Below are 22,271 nucleotides of genomic sequence, written 5' to 3'. Positions count from 1 at the left end.
TGGCCTTAACCTACGATCTAGTGACTGAATTGCACAATGTCAAACTAGAAAACTTAACATCAGTCCTGGCTTTCCTGCTTTACCAAATTGAGTAATCCCAGAAGAATATTTTATTTGAGCAACCCTTCTTTTCTTCCATTATGACATATGAAAGCTCCTTCAAATACGTGAGGTCAGGATGTGCGCTGTGCAAAAATGTCTTTAATAGACTTTAATTTTGCTTCATGTACAAAAATAAACTAGTAACTACACTATGGAGGGACCTATCTTTCTTAGATACCGTCAGGTTGAGAGTTCAGTTGCGTGGCCTTTAGTATTCCTCTCGAGGATGTCGGATCTGGACTCAGGTAAATTGGTGAGGTTTTGACATCTCTTAGATATTGTTGCAGGATCCACCTGTGACATGCTTCATCATCGGATTTACTACCTGTATCTGGTCTGAGTCGGTGGGCTCAAATCACTTTGTAAGTGGAGCACTTAGGGCGTCATTATGAGGTTTGCGGGCCTGTGGAGAGGAGACCGCTGTGGAGCTGGCAGTCTCCTCCCCACGCCGATTACAAGGTTTCCACTGGGCTGACCAGCGGAAACCTCAGATTCCAGCCCAGTGGAAACCATGCAACAGCATTGGCCTCGGCTCCTCGTGGAGAGCAGCAGACAGTGTGTATTGTGAGGGTGCTGGGCAGGGGAGCCCCTGCAGTGCTCACAACATGGTCATGGGCAGTGCAGTGGCCCCCAGCAATGGCATACTGCCAGTCTTTTTATGGCGGGGACTCCACCATGGAAAAGGTGTCGGAAACTGGACTCATTATCAGCACGGAGGCGCTGAACTCAGCACCCCGTGTATGACCACAACTCTGACCACCGCCACCACGCCGGGAACCATGGAGCTCATTTTCAAGCCCCTAGCACCACCGGAGTGGCACTTCTACCGAAGCTTCAGTTGTGCTGTGCCCTTTTCCATATTTACAATGCAGCGCTAAGCCACTTTGCATGGTCTTGTAAATATGGGCCCCCCAATGCAGTTTTCTGTGGCAGAGGGGTGTGCGATGGGTGTTGCTGTGGGCGTTTCCACACAACACCCATTGCTTTTGACACTGCCCTGGTTTACGAGACATCCCAGGGGTGGCGTTAGAGTGACGCAACAAAGAGAAATACTTTTTTTTTCTTCCTTGTTTTTGCTTGAAGCACACATAGAAAGAGCAAAACGCCATTAAGGATTGTTTATGTGTTACAGGGAATGATTGTTTAGTGCATGAAGGTGTCCCTTCCTGCATATAAACAATCATTAAATAATGACGATTTGCTACGTCTATGTGTGCTGCGTTCTGCGGCACACATAGGACTAACAATCGCCATAATTGATTGTTTATGTGCAGGAAGGGACACCTTCCTGCACTAAACAACCATTCCCTGTATGACTCGCACCCTTGCACTATGGTGCAAGGGTGCCTGCATTGGTGCTAGGCAGCTGATGTTAGCACTAGTGCTATGGAACACACAGGAGTGTGCGCTATTGTTGTAAATACGGTGCATCCCTGCATTTTTTAAATGTCGGGGCGCGGCGCTGCCAAATTTGGTGCAGCTCTGCACTCCGACATTTCCTTGTAAATGACAACCCATGTTCCTGGAGGTGGTGACGGTCCCCTGGTGCCAACGTCGTAATGTGGTGTTAGGACCGCAAGGAGGGTGGTGTTCGGACTGCCACCGCGAGGCTGGCGGTCTCAAGATCGACAGCCTCGTAATGAGGTTGTTAATCTAAGAACGAGGAATTGTGAATAAATTCAAATTGCCTGCCAGATCTTAACTGGCTTTTACTCTAGAGGTCCTTAGGCAAGGCACCCCAACATTCCAAAAAAATCTCCCTGTGCCGAAAAATGTAACAGAGCCTGTGTCTTTTTATAAAGCACCCTTATATCCTTGGGCAAGGTTTCCTCTATATAAAACTGCCAAAAATAAAATATGAATTCTGCCTGTCACCAAAGCTGTAATCTCTTCCACCAAGAATTGAGGGCAAAGCATTAAATCTTTGATGTCAGAAAGAGATACCCATCTAGTAACTACATTGCACAGTGTGAAACTGTAAAATCTGGGATCAATCTCAGCTTCCCTTCTTGATCAAACTGTGTGACCCTACGCAAATACTTTATTTCACATAACCCTTCTCCTGGTTCATTATCAGACATCAGAGTACCTTCACATACATGAGTTTGGGGTGTGTGCTGTACAAAACCTGTCTTTTTTTATTTTAATTGACTATAAATTTGCTCCATTAATAAAATGCATCCAGCCCACATTTAGGGTACACATGGCCTCTGGCGTGTCTCTTAGTTCACTAATAACATTATTATTAGAGCAGGGCCAGGTAGATTCTCAATTCATGTTCAAAAACTCTCCCTTTTAATAAATACTTTTCAGTGATCTGCTAAGGATAAAGGCTTCTGCATGCTAAAGAAATGCACTTTTCTGCTTTTTAAGACATTTTATTGTGCATATAATCTTTGTTTCATGATTTGCATGCCAGATGCTTCTAAGTATCACATCGGTTCCCCCTGTCTGTCTGTTGGTTCAGCCACCTCTACTGCTGGCTACTCTCCTTTGTGTTAAAATTCAGAACAATCTAACAGCCTCTTAGACGAGCCAGGTTACCTCGTAGACGCTACCAAGAGGGTATGATCTTCTCTGAACCTGGTAAGAAACCCACTGCCAGCCTCCTTGAGAGTTCATGCAGTGAGACAGTAAGCACCCACCTAACATTAAGAGAGTAATTAAACATTTTTAGGGCTGTTTCTAATTCTCAGATCATCCATACTTCTTGCTTCTTCAAGACTATCTATTGGGAACAGTAAGCAAAGCATTGCTGTGTTGTCCTGCTTAACACTTCTGGCACTGGAGCTTAAGGAGACAGGAAGCTTTTCTTTGCCTGTTCTATTGGTCACCCCATAGAGGGCAGCTGCACAGGGCAGTCCTAATCCTCGATCTGCCCTGTTTATAACTTTTTTCAGTTCAGTTGCAGGGGGCAGTAATCATCCTGATCTGACAGTTACTGGTTTTTCCCTTTGGAATGGGGAATAACAGACTGGCCCTTTTCTACTCTATTTTTCCGCTGATTCCGTAGAAGATGTAAGTTGGAGCGGAGACGTGGGAGAAGGATGTCGCCACATGCAGAAAGGGTGCACCCCTAAGGTAGGCCCTAGCTAGCCCCATGGGCAGGGTGCAGGGAGGATGCCAGGGGAGTGATAGGGTTCTATTGCCTCCTCGAGGCATAGGTGAGCGGTTGCATTCACATCTGATGCAATGAACAACGTATCTGGGATTGCATCATATGTGAATGCAACCGAACCTGCATTGGGAGCACCATCCGACCCTTGGAGGAGCAAATTGAAGAGCACTTAAGGGCAATCAGGAACAACATCAGTACTTACCCACTTGCAGTATATCACAACATTACAACACAGATCATAAACTGAGTGACATGATCAAAATCTGGCTCCATGACATAGACGCATTTGAGCCTATGCCTCGAGGAGGCAATAGAACGCTATCACTAAGACAGCTAAGGAGTAGATTGATTTTTCATCTCAAAGCAGTGTATATGGGCTTAAAAATGGACAGGGATTTGGATGTGATTTTGATGGATTAAGTGGGGAAATGTATTTATATCTCTGCATCCTAGCAACATATACACAAGTGTATTATATTGTAACTGTTGGACCTGGCCCTTTTCGCAGGGTCATCCCCAAACCTTTTGCCTCCTTCCTCCTATTTTTTCTGACCTGTTGTTGTTGGCTTTAGGACTCTGGGCACTTTACTACTGCTAACAGTGCTAAAGTGCATATGCTCCTTGTGTAAATTGATTCTAATTGGTTTTCCATTATTGGCATATTTGATTTACTAGTAAGTCCCTGGTAAAGTGCACTATGTGTGCCCAGGGCCTGTAAATCAAATGCTACTAGTGGGTATGCAGCACTGATTGTGCCACTCACATGAGTAGCCCTGTAAACATGTCTCAGACAGACGGTGTGTGTGTGTGCAGTTTGGAGTTTAAAACTGCCATGTCAACCTGGCAAGTGCACCCCCTTGCCTGGCAAAACTCTTCCCTTTTTGTACATACAAGTCACCCCTAAGGTAGACCCTAGCTAGCCCCACGGGCAGGGTGCAGTGTATGTGAAAGGTAGGACATATAGCGATGTGTTTTACATGTCCTGATAGTGAAATACTGCCAAATTCTGTTTTCACTATTGCAAGGCCTATCCCTCCCATAGGTTAACATGGGGACTGCCTTTAAACATCTTTTAAATGCAATTTCCCATTGGGAGCAGATAGAGATTTGGAGTTTGGCGTCTCTGATCGCACAATTTTAAAATACATATTTTGGTAAAGACATTCTACAAAAGCTACAAGACATAGAGTGGCAATCAGATTTTTTTCTTGCAACTATTGATGTTGTCAGTCTCTATACATCTATCAAACACAATGATGGCCTTGAAGCAGTGAACAAATGCTTATCCACCAGATCAGTGAAGTATTTGACACGGAATGCAATGATCCTGGACTTTCTAAAATTTAGTCTTGAAAATAACTACTTTCTCTTTGATGGCAATTTTTATTTACAGCTACAAGGGACTGCAATGGGGGCAAAATTTGCTCCACCCTACGCATGTATCCTGATGGGAGCAGTGGAAAATTATTGGCTCTGGTCAGATCGCTCAGAACATTTCATTAAACACATTATTTTTGGGGGCGATATATTGATGATATCTTGCTCATTTGGCAAGCTCAAAAGCCTTTCTTCATCAATTCATTCAGTCCCTTAAACCAAACCCTTGGGACATAGATGTATTCTATCAAATTTCCAATTCTTCAATTGAGTATCTTGACCTTTTGATCTATGTTGAAGATAATAAACTTCAGACAAAGTTTTTTCGCAAAATGACATCTGCTAACTCAATCCTCCATGCTACTAGTTGCCATTCATCTAGTACCATTCGAAACATACCAAAAGGAGAATTTAGACGAGCTAGACTTAACTGCACTAATACCTCTGACTATGATAATACGTCCTTTGAAATGACCAAGAGACTCATATCCAGGGGGTACAATAAGGCCTCTCTAGATACTATCAGAGATGAAGTGAGAAATATGGACCGGAACCTACTGCTGAATACACCCAAAAAAAACAATAAGAACACATCAGTTCGTTTCATTACCACCTTTCATAATGGTCATAACTACATTCGCAAATCACTTAGAAAATTCTGGTTCTTACTTTTGAACAATTCTTCTATTAATCAATATATCACCAACCACCCCCAAATAGGCTTCAGGAGGGCACCTAATCTTCGCAATAAACTTTGCCCCTCATTTCTCCAACAGAGGCCTTCTACTACTTTCTTACCGCCAAAACCAAAAGGCTTTTTTATCTGTAGCAAATGCTCTGTATGTAAATTGGGTCTTTCCAAATCTACATCTGTTAACATCAATAATTGTACGCATCGGATGTCTGATTTTATTTACTGTGCCAGTACTTATGTTATCTATGCCATTTGGTGCCCTTGTAATTTAACCTATATTGGCAGAACGATTCGCCCACTAAAAATCAGAATCCAGGAACATTTTCGGAACATACAAAAATCTGACACTCAAGCACCACTGGTTGAACATTTTAAAAACTGTCATTCACAACAATGTACTTTTACCTTCAGTGGTCTACAACGTATCTCACCCTCTCCGCGAGGTGGTAATATGTCACTGCGACTACGTCAAGAAGAAAGCCGTCTTATTATCAAATATGATACAGTCAACAAGGGTCTCAACAAAGATCATGAATGGCACTTCTGGCTACTGTAGAAAAGGGTCTTTTTGTTTCTTTTTGTTTCATTTTGTTTCACTTTGTCTTATTTCCAGTTTTTTAAATTACCATGTACAATATTCTTTGTTCAAATTTTACCAGATGTATGTTCCCCTGAGATTACGTATGCTTAAATACTGTTTTGATGTAATCTTTTCCATCTTTTCCACTTTTCCTGCTTCCCTCTTTTACTCTTCTCTTTCTCTTCCTGTTTTTTCACACCTTAGTCGTTTATAAGCTCTCATTTAGATTTATTTTTTCTCTATTTTGAAACTGACTCTTGTATTTCTTTCCTTTTTTTCTTTTTTCTCAACTTTGCTCTTATATTCTTCACTTTGTATTTAATTCAGGTGTTGTACCTGATAATTAACATGACTTAGCAATTGTGTATATATATCCTGTGCCCATAAAGATGGCCAATCCATGTCCCAATGATCTACTATATCGTTTAAAAATGGCTGCTGTCTTCTTCCCCCTTTTTCCTCCACACTTTAAGATGGCGCTCCCTGTCCTTAGTTATGGTAGTCCATCGTTTGTTTTTACTGTAAACCGAACGACGCTAGGAACTACCCAGGTGATAAAGGCTCGTTTATTGCGAGCGCAACGCTTAATGCGCCCGTTCCGCTTCTTACGGCTCCTTGCGTTTGATAATCGGCGTCTCCGACTTTTATGCAACCTTAAGGTAAGAAAAAGGAGCGCTCTTGTTATATACAGAAACTTAGTCTATTTGACCCAGCGTATGCCTTTAGTTAACAAGTATAACCCATTTTACCATTAGTAAGGTGGTCCTCTTGACCAACGAGCCCCGTAAACACCGAATGTGTGTTTTGATGGTCTAATATAATTTGTAGGTTCATCTAAGTTATTCATTTAATTATACTATAGTTGATATCACGATTATCATTACTTTTTCTTCTCATGTTGAAATGCCTCAACATTTGTTTAATATATTTTCTTACAGAATATGACTGATTTAATATTCTAATTATAAATGCTTGTTAATCTTTACGGTATGCTCAGCTTAATATAATAATTTTCTTACTTGTATTATCTCACTTTTTACACTCTAGTACTGGTTTATCCTTTCTTTCTTTGGGATACTTTTAGCTTTTTCTGGACTTGGGCACTAGATGCTCCATCACTATTTCATCACTCTCCTGTACACCTCTCTGTAATCAAAAAAAAATTCTTAAAAAAGATCTTGAGTGACTATGAAACTACTCGCAAATGACCGCATTTATTTCTGGGACTTAATATTTGCAAATGTATTTTCTTTCTAGCTATTCGGACAGAATAACATCACAAAACCGGTAGCATGTTCGGTTCTTATATGATTCCAAAATGCTCTATATTTGGCTCTATCTTTAACTCCCAAGGACTCTGTATCTCACTCTAATAGTTTACTAAAAAAAAAAACAATTCTTTCCCATGTTTGGGCTTAAGATTCTTCCAACTTTTGGAACTCCATATCGGTAACACCTTTCACACAGAATTTTGCTTTCTTGTTCATGTTTCGGTGGTTCTTGAAGGTTTTTCGATAATTTTCCTTCGCTCCATCTTGATCAACACTATCAACGAGTCTTGATTTTTCTTTTTTCTTTCAGCCTTGAGAAAGCCCTGGCTTATAATGCCAGAGGGGGCAAAACACGTGTTGGCTGTTTCTTTTTTCTCGTGTCAGTACTTTGGATGTTGCCTTCGCTAAAGGAAATGAAGTGACTTTCTTTGAACTTTTGGAAGTAAAATGTTTGAATAGCAATGCAATAAACTTTGAATTTGATAACCCCAAGAATTCGTTGAGTGGGACTTTGCTTTTTTCCTGCATTGTTTTTTAGATTGTCAGTTTGAAAATGGCACTTTTAGAAAGTGGGCATTTTCTTGATAAACCATTCTGTGCCTCTGCCTGCTTGTGGAATCCACGTCTGGGTCAGACTGACATTTGGGCTGTTTGTGAATTCCCTCTAGACAGTGACACAAAGGGAGATGAGGAGTGTCCTGCATATCCTGATGGGTCTCCTGGGCTAGAGATGGGAGGGAGGAACTGACACATCTAAAAGGGCTGTGCCTGTCCTCACATAATGCAGTTTCTAACCCCCTGGTGTGTGCCTGGGGCCAGGCCTGGACACAGCAGGATCTTGTGAACAACCAATACTTTTCTTTTAAATTTGCCTACTTGAAAGGCAGAACTAGGTATAAGTAGTGGACCCAAAACCCCAGACTTTTAGACTACTCCTGGATCAAGAGGAACCTGTGCCGAGGAGAAGAGCTGAAGAGATAGAGGAGGAGTACTGCCCCTTTGCCTGTGAGTGTGCTTTGCTGGGTTGGCCTGCAGTTGCTGCTTCTACCTTAAAGCGGACAAAGACTGGATGTTGCTGTGTTTTCCTGCTTGTGAAGTGTCTCCAAGGGCTTGGACTGGGCTTGCCCCCTGTTTTGAAGTATCAGGGCCATCAAAGACTTCCTCTGCCAGCACCTGGACTCTGTTGTTGAGACTCCTACCCTGTCAAATAGTGCCCTAGCCAGTCCCTGGGCCCTTGAAAGGAGAAGCTGGTGGAACCAAGGCTGGAATTCACACGCTGGAGCCGAGCAGGAGAACAATTGATGCAGCACCTGCCTCAGGGCTGAAAAATCGATGCACCACCTGCATGCCTCATCGCTGGGCATCAAAACCACAGTGAACATGGACGGACCTGAGGCTGCCTGTCTGCAAATCAAAGCATCGCTCTTCTGCAGGAGAGAGAAATGACGCATCACCTACCCAAACGGAAAAGAATTGATGCACAGCCTCACTTGCGAGTCAGGAATCGATTCATTGCTTACATGCTCTGCCGCGCAGCTCTATTTTTTACGCTTACCAGGTACTTGATGTAAAAACAACACATCCATTGATTTCTATGGATTAAGACTCTTTTTACTTAAATCATATATTTGCTTGTGTATGTTGGATTTTTGTCATTTTGGTCTTGTTTGATTTATATAAATATTGGCTATTTTTTCTAAACCTGTGTGGAGTCCTTTTATAGTGTTTTCACTGTATTACTGTTTGTGTTGGTACAAATACTTTACGCATAGCCTTTGAGATAAGCTTGACTGCTTGCGACAAGCTACTAAGGAGTTGAGAAGGGGTTATCTGAGTGAAGAATGTAACTCCCTTACCCTGACTAGGGTCCCTGCTTGGACAGAGTGCTTGCTCACTGCCTGCCAACCAGAGACCCCATTTCTAACACAGCCCTTGTGTACTGGGCCAAGATAGTGACCAAATCCGCAGTTACAGACTATGCTATAGTCCTCTGTCTATGCGGATGCCAGCAGTTGCTGCCAGACACTTTATAACCATATGCTGTACTCAGCGTTTACTCCTGATCTCAGAGGGAGATGGACACTACATTCTCAGAAAGATTGGACGCGGTTTTGGTGTCTAGGCAGCACACCGTACAATGACTTTGGCAACAGAGGAGAAGCTCGGCTGACATCAACATTGTTATTTCTTTTACACGTAGGTGTATCACGACCACCTTTAATTACTTGCATACCTACATTTATACTGCGTGACAGCGTTTAAGGTAGAAATCTTTTGCCCTGCTGGAGATTGTTGTGGATTCATTTCAGAACTTCATTTGGGCACATATACTTCAGTTTAGACCTGTGCCCTTTCCCCTAGTTACATGCTCGGTTTTCATGTAATCATTTAATTCATTTTAGCGTAACTGACTTTTAGCAGTGATGTTTCAGTTTTCTAATCAGCTGCAATTCTGTGAACATGTTGTTTATTGCTTTTAGTACACGACATCTCACAATGTACCTCTTCTCAAGGATGACCAGTGTGGTACATGATATTCTATCAAGATATTGCCGCCACAAGAGTGGTTAGATGACTTTGGCATTTAGGCACATGATCACTTCAGGCCTATTTCTAAGAAGTAAACAGGGTTTGTTATAAAACAACACACAGGCCAGAAGAAGATAGAGGGTCATTCCAGCCAGGAGGCCATCTTATTCCACATGCCAATTCATTGCTACGTTGCCAACCTCACCTCTGTCTCTACAGCCAACAAAGGAGACGGCGGGCAGACCCCTATTTCAGATAATGAGGATGGGTACTTCTTACCTGGACTTAGTACGGGCAGATTTGGGCTATCAACACTATGCTTTCGTTAGAAGCTAGGTGTTAGGTAGTATTTTTATGCATCTGTTATTCCAATGTGCTTGGATTGTTTGTTTTATTTTCACTGATCATAACAGTCCTAATCAAACTGTCTCATCTTTCTTGTAATTGCAGCTCATATATGTATCATAGATTGCAGTCTTTGCAATAAATGCATTGAAAACTATCCTGCATCTCTTCCTTTTGCCGATGTGTGTGTATGCAACTTTGCCAATGAGAGAAAGGGGTGAGATTTGTTGAACACTACTTCCCTGAGGAGTTAGAGAGTGTCATGCGTCCGGCTGCCACGAATCACCGTTACTTTCCAGATTTGGATGTGGTGCTGCTAGTTAGTCAAAAGGGTTAGGCTGACAGCTACCAGACAGTATGGGAGTCACTCAGTCACCCACAAGTGGTGGTGCTGCCTCCCGAATCCAGCACGAGAATCCTACGTCAGGATATGTTTTATACTATTAATCAACAGTAGACACTAGATTGTGTACTTTGCTTATTTGATCTGTGCATTTGTTTGTTTTAGAATATATGCGATTCAAAGTTTCCAATAACTTTTACTGGAATTTCCACCAAACGGCCATACACCAGGTGGTGGCTAGATAAATTTCATTACATACACTGGACGAAAGTTATGTGATGAACATGTTGCTGAATTAGATGACCTTTACAGGTAACCGTTTTTAGCAACTTGTAATTGATTTGGGACTGGTGAGGAGTTACGTGGGTGTTACAGCACTGTATTGACAGATAACGTGTTTGTCTCTGCCCGGTCTTTGTCTTTTGGTGATTTTACTTAGTGCTGCATGGGCACACTGCTTGACATTGATTCTCAGGTATTTGTTTCATTGGATACTGGGGAAAACTTGAGGAATAAACAACAACTTCTGTTCACCACAACACCATTAAATCATGAAGATTTTTTTCTGGACTCTGTTGTGTGCTTTGATACTTAGATTTCTACAAATAAAAATTATAGTGGCAGATCAACTTAAAAACAACAATGTTTTTACAGTCGGCGGTAGATTCAGGGTCATTCTACACTATTTTTCCAAAAGACTTGGCCAAGAGTAGATCTTTAACCCAAGGATGTAAATCTGAAAGTCTACCAAGCAGCTAACGTTGATGTTGTTGGTAGCACATCAGTAAACATTCAATATAAGGATCGGGAAATATATAGCAAGGTTTATGTCGCAAAGTCTGGTCCACTCAACTGATGATGGACACATCAATACAACCTGAATATCATAGTTGATCCGAGATCTTTGGACTGATATGACCCGAATATCCTAGATAATCTGAGAGCTCTCAGTAAATACAAAAGTGTGTTTGAAAATAGATTTGGAGAATCAAAGGAATATGTACATAAGATCATGTTAAGGAAGGGAGCTGTACCTGTCAGTGGCCATCAGACACAAGGTGAAGGCTATATTGAATAAGGGTATTAAGAATTGCGTGAATTAACCATTGGATGCCACAGACTGGATCTCTCCTGTGGTCATCACAAAAAAAAAGATGGCTTATTTAGATTTTGTGTAGATGACATTCTGGTTTTGGGGGTGTTCATTCAAAGTCCCGAAAAGGTATCACAATAAGCTTTTTAGTAGGATTTCTAACTCAGGTCTCACGCTTCTAAAGAAAAAGTGGAGATTTTTTTTTAACAAGAAGTGGAATATTTACGATATTTGAATTTGTGTGAAAGAGTTAGACCAAAGTCTGACCTGGTGAGTGCCATAGTTAATGTTGCCGGGCCGGATTGCAGAGGAAAACTCAGATTGTTCATGGGTCTTGTGGCATATGATTCTATATTTGTGGAAGGCTTTGCATACAAGAGGGAAAATTGGAGGGCGTTGAGAAAAGGGAAGATGTTTAAATGAGGGGATAAGGAACAATCAGCATTTTTAAATGTAAAAGCATACATAGTAAATGCAAAAGTTTTAGCCCTTTTCCAAATTGGTATAAAGACCTTTATCACAGTTAATGCAAGTGCAGTGAGAGCTGGAGCTGTCCTTTCCCATTTAGACTGACAAAAAAGAAGACTGGCATCTGTTTTTCATTCTTTGTCTGGTTCATAGAGAAACTGCTCTATGATAGAGCGGGAAGTGTTAGCTGAAGCATGATCTACCAGTCACTTTTGAACCTATATTTGAGGAACTGAAATGTGTGAAACTGGTCCTGGGTTGCTTGTGTTCTGATTCAGGGAGGACCTGGCCTAGCAGTTTGGGATGTACTGTTCCCTTTGGAGCAGGCTCAAGACTGATTTGCATATGAGTGGGTCCAATCTGAGGTAGCATGGTGTGCAAATTAATGATGGACTGCAATGCAACCCGAGTGATTACCAGTGGCTGAGATTAATTCAAGCATTCCACCCATCACTTTTTTGTATACTTTGAAGATAGTTCTCAGTCATCCACTTTTGGACTTTGTATAACACACATTTAGATCAAGCACTGGAATGGGTAATGATGTATCAGAATGTTAGCATTTGAGTGGACAAACACATGGGAACCCTGAAAATAATGATAAATTGAAAATATATTTAATTGTGCAGTAGAGAAAGCTGAGCCCTAGGGTGTGGGGGGGGGGTGAGCAAGTAGCCTCTTTCTAGCCTAGTTACCCCCACTTTTGGCTTGTTTGTGAGTATATGTCAGGGTGTTTTCACTGTCTCACTGGGATCCTGCTAGCCAGGGCCCAGTGCGCATAGTGAAAACCCTATGTTGTCAGTATGTTTGTTATGTGTCACTGGGACCCTGCTAGCCAGGACCCCAGTGCTCATAAGTTTGTGGCCTATATGTATGTGTTCCCTGTGTGAACTGTCTCACTGAGGCTCTGCTAACCAGAACCTCAGTGGTTATGCTCTCTCTGCTTTCCAAATTGTCACTAACAGGCTAGTGACCAATTTCACCAATTCACATTGGCATACTGGTACACCCATATAATTCCCTAGTATATGGTACTGAGGTACCCAGGATATTGGGGTTCCAGGAGATGCCTATGGGCTGCAGCATTTCTTTTGCCACCCATGGGGAGATCTGACAATTCTTACACAGGGCTGCCAGTGCAGCCTGAGTGAAATAACGTCCACGTTATTTCACAGCCATTTACCACTGCACTTAAGTAACTTATAAGTCACCTATATGTCTAACCTTCACCTGGTGAAGGTCGGGTGCAGAGTTACTTAGTGTGAGGGCACAGTGGCACTAGTCAAGGTGCCCCCACATTGTTCAGGGCAAATTCCCCGGACTTTGTGAGTGCGGGGACACCATTACACATGTGCACTGTACATAGGTCACTACCTATGTACAGCGTCACAATGGTAACTCCGAACATGGCCATGTAACATCTCTAAGATCATGGAATTGTCCCCCCAATGCCATTCTGGCATTGGGGGCGACAATTTCATGATCCCCTTAGTCTCTAGCATAGTACCCGGGTACTGTCAAACTGCCTTTTCAGGGTTTGCACTGCTGCTGCTGCCAACCCCTCAGACAGGTTTCTGCCCCCCTGGGGTCCAGGCAGCCCTGGCCCAGGAAGGCAGAACAAAGGATTTCCTCTGAGAGAGGGTGTGACACCATCTCCCTTTGGAAATAGGTGTGAAGGCTGGGGAGGAGTAGCCTCCCCCAGCCTCTGGAAATGCTTTGATAGGCACAGATGGTGTCCATCTCTGCATAAGCCAGTCTACACCAGTTTAGGGATCCCCCAGCCCTGCTCTGGCGTGAAACTGGACAAAGGAAAGGGGAATGACCACTCCCCTGACCTGCATCTCCCCTGGGAGGTGCCCAGAGCTCCTCCAGTGTGCCCCAGACCTCTGTCATCTTGGAAACAGAGGTGTTGCTGGCACACTGGACTGCTCTGAGTGGCCAGTGCCAGCAGGTGACGTCAGAGACTCATTCTGATAGGCTCTTACATCTCTTAGTAGCCAATCCTCCTTCCTAGGTAGCCAAACCTCTTTTTCTGGCTGTTTAGGGTCTCTGCTTTGGGGATCTCATCAGATAACGAATGCAAGGGCTCACCAGAGTTCCTCTGCATCTCCCTCTTCACCTTCTGCCAAAGGATCAACCGCTGACTGCTCAGGACGCCTGCAAAACAGCAACAAAGTAGCAAAGACGACTACTGCAAACTTGTATCGCTTCATCCTCCCGGCTTTCTTGCCTGTTTCCTGGTGGTGCATGCTCTGGGGGTAGCATGCGTCCTTCTTGCACCAGGAGCTCTGAAGAAATCTCCCGTGGGTCGACTCAATCTCCCCCCTGCAACCGCAGGCAACAAAAGACTGCATCACCGGTCCTCTGGGTCCCCTCTCAGCATGACGAGCGTGGTCCCTGGAACTCAGCAACACTGTCCAAGTGACTCCCACAGTTCAGTGACTCTTCAGTCCAAGTTTGGTGGAGGTAAGTCCTTGCCTCCCCACGCTAGACTGCATTGCTGGGTACCGCATGATTTGCAGCTGCTCCGGCTCCTGTGCACTCTTCCAGGATTTCCTTTATGCACAGCCAAGCCTGGGTCCCCGACACTCTAACCTGCAGTGCACAACCTTCTGAGTTGTCCTCCGGCGTCGTGGGACTCCCTTTTGTGACTTCGCATGGACTCCGGTTCACTCATCTTCCAAGTGCCTGTTCCGGTACTTCTGCGGGTGCTGCCTGCTTCTGTGAGGGCTCCCTGACTTGCTGGGCACCCCCCTCTGTCTCCTCATCCAAGTGGCGACATCCTGGTTCCTCCTGGGCCACAGCAGCATCCAAAAACCCTAACCGCGACCCTTGCAGCTAGCAAGGCTTGTTTGCGGTCTTTCTGCGTGGGAACACCACTGCAAGCTTCTTCACGGCGTGGGACATCCATCCTCCAAAGGGGAAGTTCCTAGTCCTCTTCGTTCTTGCAAAACACGAAGCTTCTTCCATCCGGTGGCAGCTTTCTTGCACCCTAAGCTGGCATTGCCTGGGCTCCTGCCCACTCTCGACACTGTTGCAACTCTTGGACTTGGTCCCCTTGTCTTACAGGTACTCAGGTCCGGAAATCCACTGTTGTTGCATTGCTGGTGTTGGTCTTCCTTGCGGAATCCCCCATCACGACTTCTGTGCTCTCTGGGGGTTGTAGGTACACTTTACACCTACCTTACAGGGTCTTTGGGTGGGCTATTTTTCTAACCCTCACTGTTTTCTTACAGTCCCAGCGACCCTCTACAAGCTCACATAGGTTTGGGGTCCATTTGTGGTTCGCATTCCACTTTTGGAGTATATGGTTTGTGTTGCCCCTATACCTATGTGCTCCTATTGCAATCTGTTGTAACTTTACACTGCTTGCATTACTTCTTCTTTTTGCTATTACTGCATAATTTTGGTATTGTGTACTTATATCTTGTGTACATTTGTCATCCTCATACTGAGGGTACTCACTGAGATACTTTTGGCATATTGTCATAAAAATAAAGTACCTTTATTTTTAGTATATCTGTGCATTGTGTTTTCTTATGATATTGTGCATATGACACCAGTGGTATAGTAGGAGCTTTGCATGTCTCCTAGTTCAGCCTAAGCTGCTTTGCTATAGCTACCTTCTATCAGCCTAAGCTGCTAGAAACACCTCCTCTACACTAATAAGGGATAACTGGACCTGGCACAAGGTGTAAGTACCTCTGGTACCCACTACAAGCCAGGCCAGCCTCCTACAGGGGGTGACATAGCTCACCCCCCAGCTTCTATGATGTAAAAACCCAGTTTAATCTATTGCATCTGTCCATCAAGAAAAGAGGTGGTCCACTGTCTTGATGGCCACAGAGAGGTTTGAGGAATGAGGTGGGATTCAACCCACTGCATCAACAAAATGAAGGTGTCATTCCAAAAGCCCAGCAGAGTAGTTAGAGTGCCATGAAGTGGCCTAAATCCCAATTGTAAAGGTATTGTGATCCCAGTAGTATTAAGGAAGCTATAGAATTAATGAGCTTGGCAATAACTTTTAAAGTTAGATAGACAATTAGTTTGAAAGCTCTGGAGGAGAAACATTGGTGTGTTTGTAACATTTCAGCTTTCTCTCTCTCAAACTTAATTCAGCCATCCTTATATGCAGTGTGAAGCTTAACTCCTGAAACGAAGACCTGCACTGACATGCAGTTGGATAGCATCAACCCTTTCTCCCCACCATTTCCAAGTCCTTGGTTTTGCACTTTTATCCCAGCCTTCCATTCCCATAGGATATGAAAACTTGGTACCAGCTAAGCCTCCTAAGAAGGATTAAACACTTCTTCCCAGTGTACAAATCCCGCAAAAGGTTGCAATCTGCCATCCCCCCCAAACATTTAAGGAGGTATTGTCAACTCCCACTACAATTCTGACGAGGCCTTCCTCTATCTACCTCACCATTGACCAGTACAGGATTGATCACATGACCTCATTGTCTCGCTCCATATCAAGTTCAAATCACTTGGTCCCATTTGTAAGGCCATCCATTACTGAAGAACAGACGTTAAACATGAAACATTCTCGCTATCTGGCTGCTTCTGCGCCATCTGCAGCAAAAAGCAGATGAGATTAGAGATCCTCAAGGCAAGAGAAGAAAAATTTTACAATCCTCCTCTTGCTACCCCATCATCTGCAATGAGAGTAGTCCTCACTCTCTTGTCCTTCAACAAAGAAATAGAGATTGTTCTTGTCTCCCAGTACTTGTCCTGCGCCCCTTGAACTGCTTTCCCTAATTGATGACACAGCACTTATTCTCTCTCTGCCCGCAGCATTGTATGGATATTGGCATGACCCATCTACCAGATGTTTAATCTCTGAACTTTTGTAAGCATCAGTTCAGCTGCTGTAACCTGGCTGTGCAGCGACTTTACCATGACGCTGCAGGTCTGTGTTGATGTGTTGAGACGATTGTTCCACGACGCTGCAGGTCTTCATTGATGCTGCATGAAGACACCAATACCCGACTGAGAGGAACACTCTCGCATGTTATAGTGCACATTACAAATGCACATTGTCTCGTGTGATAGGGAGCTTCACAAAAACACATTGCATCGCATTGCCTTGCTTCGCCTCACCTCACCTAACCTCACTTTGGAGAGGGAAAAGGAAAGAAGCACCTAATATGGATATAGATAACAGAGAAATGCTTAAGAAAGAAATAAAAGATACACCAACACTTTCAGTGCTAGCTCACCATGCAGCTCCTGTGAGCCATCAAGAAATGAAGCTTTCATAAATCCTTAAGGGGCAAATCCACAAGAGTTCCAACAGGCGGGAATCTGGAAGCATGACTGGAGTTTTTCAGGGCCATGGTTTGGGGTAAAAGGGGTCTGAGCTGGAGCTCAGGACCCTGCTTTGGGGAGAGTGAAACCCATTACGGACCATGATTCAAGGACTTAAGCTCTAGTGGTCACTGCATCTGCCCTGCTCTAACCATGCCAGAGTTGCAAGTGAGGGCAATGCACAAGAGAGTTGAAGAAGTGACAGCAACTGCTCAGGACCTCTACTTGTGTGTAGGAAGCTGGTCTGGTGTGTGGTGAGCACCTATGGTGTTATCACCTTATATCTGGGCCAGGTATCACCCATTAGTGAACTGCTGGCAGTGTCTAGAAGCCAGGCTTTCTAGAGGTAGTTGTGGATGAGCAGCCAAGGCTGAACTAGGAGACATGCAAAGCTCATGCAATAACACTGTAGTCACACAGCACTTACAGACATGAAAGAAAACACTCAGTTGTACAAAATAAAGGGACTTTATTATGGTAACACAATTTGTACAATACTGTACAGGTAATACTCCACTAGAAGGTGAGTAAACACACTATTGTACACATTAGAAGTCAGTTATTAGCATAGAAAGCAATAGCAAACAGTGAAATAACAGAACATAATGAAGACCCTAGGTGGAGGCCAAACCATATACTAAAGTGGAATGTGAAAGACAATCCCCCACCCAAGGAAGTGGAATCTGTAGAGGGGAGCTGGAGGAACTAGGAACCCCCAAAAGTTAAGCACCAGAGTGTCCCCCAGCGACCAGGAGAAGAGAGGTAAGTACCTGGTTTTTCCCCAAACCCACAGGTAAACTTCGGAAAAGGACTGTGCAAGACTGGAAGAACCAAAAGGTGGATCCTGACAGAAGAGGACCTGCAAATAAAGAGGACCAAGTCCAGTTCGAGTTGGGCCACGGCCCTCCCTTCTGGAGATGCAGGACTAGGTCGACGGTGAAGACAAAGAGTCAGCTGTGTAGCACTGAAGCAGGAGAAGAGTTCCAGAAGTGATGCAGATGATGTCCCAAGCCAGAAGAAGGGCTGCAGTTGGTCATTGGTGTGGAAAACCCACCAACAAGCCTTGGCAAAGACAAGTGTCGCAGATGAAGAGTTGCAGAGCTGCCGGGGAGCAGTAAGGTGCATGGGTGTGTTGCGTAGGCTTTCATTATTCTAATGAGACTACTGGATTTCGAGCGGCAGATTCGCCTGCGGTGTGGGAGACTGTAGGAGGCTGGCCTGGCTTGTAGTGGGTACCAGAGGTACTTACACCCTGTGCCAGGTCCAGTTATCCCTTATTAGTGTAGAAGAGGTGTTTCTAGCAAGTTAGGCTGATAGAAGGTAGCTATGGCAAAGCAGCTTAGGCTGAACTAGGAGACATGTACAGCTCCTACTATACCACTGGTGTCATATGCACAATATCATAAGAAAACACAATACACAGAATTACTAAAAATAAAGGTACTTTATTTTTATGACAATATGCCAAAAGTATATCAGTGAGTACCCTCAGTATGAGGATAAGTTATATACACAAGATATATGTACACAAACCAAAATTATGCAGATAATAGCAAAAGGAAGTAATGCAAGCAATGTAAATTGCAATAGGAGCACATAGGTAAAGGGGCAACACAAACCATATACTCCAAAAGTGGAATGCGAACCACAAATGGACCCCAAACCTATGTGAGCTTGTAGAGGGTCGCTGGGACTGTAAGAAAACAGTGAGGGTTAGAAAAATAGCCCACCCCAAGACCCTGAAAGGTAGGTGTAAAGTGCACCTACTACCCCCAGAGAGCACAGAAGTCGTGATAGGGGGATTCTGCAGGAAGAACAAACACCAGCAATGCAACAACAATGGATTTCCGGACCTGAGTACCTGTAAGACAAGGGGACCAAGTCCAAGAGTCGCGACAGTGTCGAGAGTGGGCAGGAGCCCAAGAAATGCCAGCTGAGGGTGCAAGGAAGCTGCCACCTGTTGGAATAAGCTTAGTGTTCTGCAAGAACGAAGAGGACTAGGAACTTCCCCTTTGGAGGATGGATGTCCCACGTCATGAAGAAGCTTGCAGAGGTGTTCCCACGCAGAAAGACCGCAAACAAGCCTTGCTAGCTGCAAGGGTCGCGGTTAGGGTTTTTGGATCCTGCTGTGGCCCAGGAGGGACCAGGATGTCGCCACTTGGATGAGGAGACAGAGGGGGCACCCAGAAAGTCAGGGAGCCCTCACAGAAGCAGGCAGCACCAGCAGAAGTACCTGAACAGGCACTTAGAAGAAAAGTGAACCGGAGTCCACCCGAAGTCACAAAAGGGAGTCCCACGACGCCGGAGGACAACTCAGAAGGTTGTGTACTGCAGGTTAGAGTGTCGGGGACCCAGGCTTGGCTGTGCACAAAGGAGATCCTGGAAGAGTGCACAGGAGCCGGAGCAGCTGCTGGCCTAGGCAAAAACAGTTGGATAGATAGAAAATAAAACAAGTCTGTAAAAGCGGCTACTGTAACAATAATAAAGCGAAGCCAATTAAAATATATCTAGGTTAAAGTGCACAGCGGCAGGCCTAATGTGTTAAAATAATGTGCATGGAGCTATTACTAAAATGGCTACACAACAGGTGACTCAACCCAGTAAGGAGAGTCTCATGTGACCCCCAGCAGTGAGGAGAGTCAGAAGACAAGGATGCAGCCCTCACAGGCAACTCACAGGCAGCAGGCACAGGAGTCGTAGTGAGGCCCACTCAGCACACCTCCAGAGGAGTCCCACATCGCTTGAGCTGCAGGCAGGAGGCCGGGACTACACAGAGCCTGAAGATCTGTTGGAAGAAGAGCCTACAAGCCTTGGTAAGTGCAAGAGTTGTGGTGCATAGGGGTACTGTCCTGCAAGGAGAGGCAAGGGCTTTCTGTCTTCCAAGTTGGACATCTGGTAGAGAGGACCGAGGGGACCACTCCAGACTACCACCTGTGTTGCAGGATTCACACAGTTTTGCAGCCAAACGCCGTTGCAGTTGGTGCCTGCGGATGAGGGGAGTGACTCCTTCACTCCAAGGGAGATTCCTTCTTGCTTCTTGTGCAGGTTGAGTCGTCGCCCTCAGCGGATGCAAAGGTTGCAGTTGGCTAAAGGAGCTGGCGAAACATTGTTGCAGAGTGGAGTCATTGCTGGAGTTGCATTTTGTCAGTTCCTGGAGGGTCCATTTGCAGTCCTGGTTCCAGAAGATGAAGTAAACGATACAGAGGAGTCCTGCTGGAATCTTGCACATTGAAACTGAAGACCCACCCTGGAGGGAGTCCCTAAATAGCCCAGGAAGGGGGATTGGTCACCTAGCAGGGTGACCACCTACGACGAGGGGGCTGTGACATTACTTGCCTGACCTAGTCACTCAGATGCTCCCAGGGGCCTCTGCACACCTTGGATTCAAGATGGCAGAATCAAGTGGCCACCTGAGGGACCTCTGGGCACCACCCCTGGGGTGGTGATGAACAGGGGAGTGGCCACTCCCCTTTCCATAGTCCAGTTTTGCACCAGCGCAGGGGCTGGGGTCCCTGGGCTGGTGCAAACCAGTTTATGCAAGAAGGGCACTAAATGTGCTCTTCAAAGCATACCATTGGCTTGGGGAGGCTACCCTTCCCAAGCCATGTAACACGTATTTCCAAAGGGAGAGGGTGTTGCCTCCTTCTCCTAAAGGAAACCCTTTGCTCTGCCTTCCTCTGCTTGAGCAGGCTAAGCAGCAGGAGGGCAGAAACCTGTCTGTGGGGTGACAGCAGTGCGCGCTGCCTGGAAAACCTCAGAAGACTGGTAGGAGCATTGCTGGGGGCCATCTAAGGAGGCCCTATAGTGCATGGAATCATACAACCAATATGCACCTTTTCACGCAGGCTGCAAAGGCAGGCTTGCAGACACATTTTACATGGGCCCCCATGGGTGGCATAATATATGCTGCAGCCCATGGGGATCCCCTGATGCCACAATGCCCTGGGTACCTAGGTCCTATATACTAGGGATTTACATGGGGGCATCAGTATGCCAATTGTAGGGTGTGCTAAGTCCTAAGTAACCAAGTTGAGAGGGAGAGAGCACAATCTCGGGAGTTCTGGTTAGCGGGATCCCAGTAAACACAGTCAAAACACACTGACAGCAGGCAAAAAGTGGGGGTAACCACGCCAGAAAGAGGGCACCTTCCTACATCGTGCACAAGAGAGTAAGCGTAACACTGCCACCTGTATAGGCTCCTTAGTCATGGGGCCATTTGTATAATGTGAAGCCCCAGAAGATGCATGGAGTTGTGTGAGAGTGTAAAGAATTCAGACCAAAACAGGTTATTGCGTTCACTGTTGTCTGGAGCAATGAGGCATGCACCGAGAGACTGCTAAGCAGGACAGACTTGTGGTCCAGATGCAGAAAGTGAATGCTCAAGAAGCCAGGAGGAGAATTCATAGGATCTGAGGCTGCCGAAATTGGCTACAGTCAACCCCTATAAGAATGGGTCTGGAAACACAAACACTGATTAACAACATAAAACTCTCACATAAGAAAGAAAGTCACTTAAAGGTGGGAGGCAAAGTGGTGGGATGGGAAAAGCATACAGAAAAGGGTGCATTCAGAGAAAACAGACAGTAACTTCATCAGGGAGAGGAAAGACCAGTATGTGTGACATAGATATGTACATGGTTTATGTAAATAATGAGCTCTGTATGATTTTACATTCTAGACCCCCACATACTGAATGCACATGTAGAGGGAGCTTTGGTTTTCTTCTCATTGACTCCTGCATACAAACAGTAGAAACTGTATAAAGTGCAGGTCTGGTGCAGACCACAGTGATCTGGTGGTGTGAGCTGCACATGAGCTGGATGACCCAGGAAGTTAATAATTTTTACAAACATCTAACCTGCTTCTGAGTCCTATGACAAATCCAGTTTAGGTGCAAGCAGGAGTTTGCACCTGAACCAGGATTTCAATGTTTGTAATAATGCTGTACTTTTCTACACACTATTTGATCAGGTAGAATCTGGCAGAAATGGTGCCAGGAACATAGCTCTCATTCTGAGCTCTGCAGCCTTTTTTCCCCTGTT

At 44.7% G+C, this 22,271-nt stretch overlaps 1 protein-coding gene across 1 annotated transcript in view; it reads left to right on the top strand.

Moving 5' to 3' along the window:
• LOC138258810 (zinc finger protein 551-like) overlaps positions 1–22,271 on the top strand; it is a 56,930-nt gene that overhangs the window by 19,904 nt on the left and 14,755 nt on the right. The gene's annotated exons all lie outside the window — the stretch shown is intronic.

Source organism: Pleurodeles waltl, chromosome 9 (assembly GCF_031143425.1).
Source record: "Pleurodeles waltl isolate 20211129_DDA chromosome 9, aPleWal1.hap1.20221129, whole genome shotgun sequence".
NCBI lineage: Eukaryota > Metazoa > Chordata > Amphibia > Caudata > Salamandridae > Pleurodeles > Pleurodeles waltl.
This window is presented reverse-complemented; position numbering and strand designations above follow the sequence as displayed.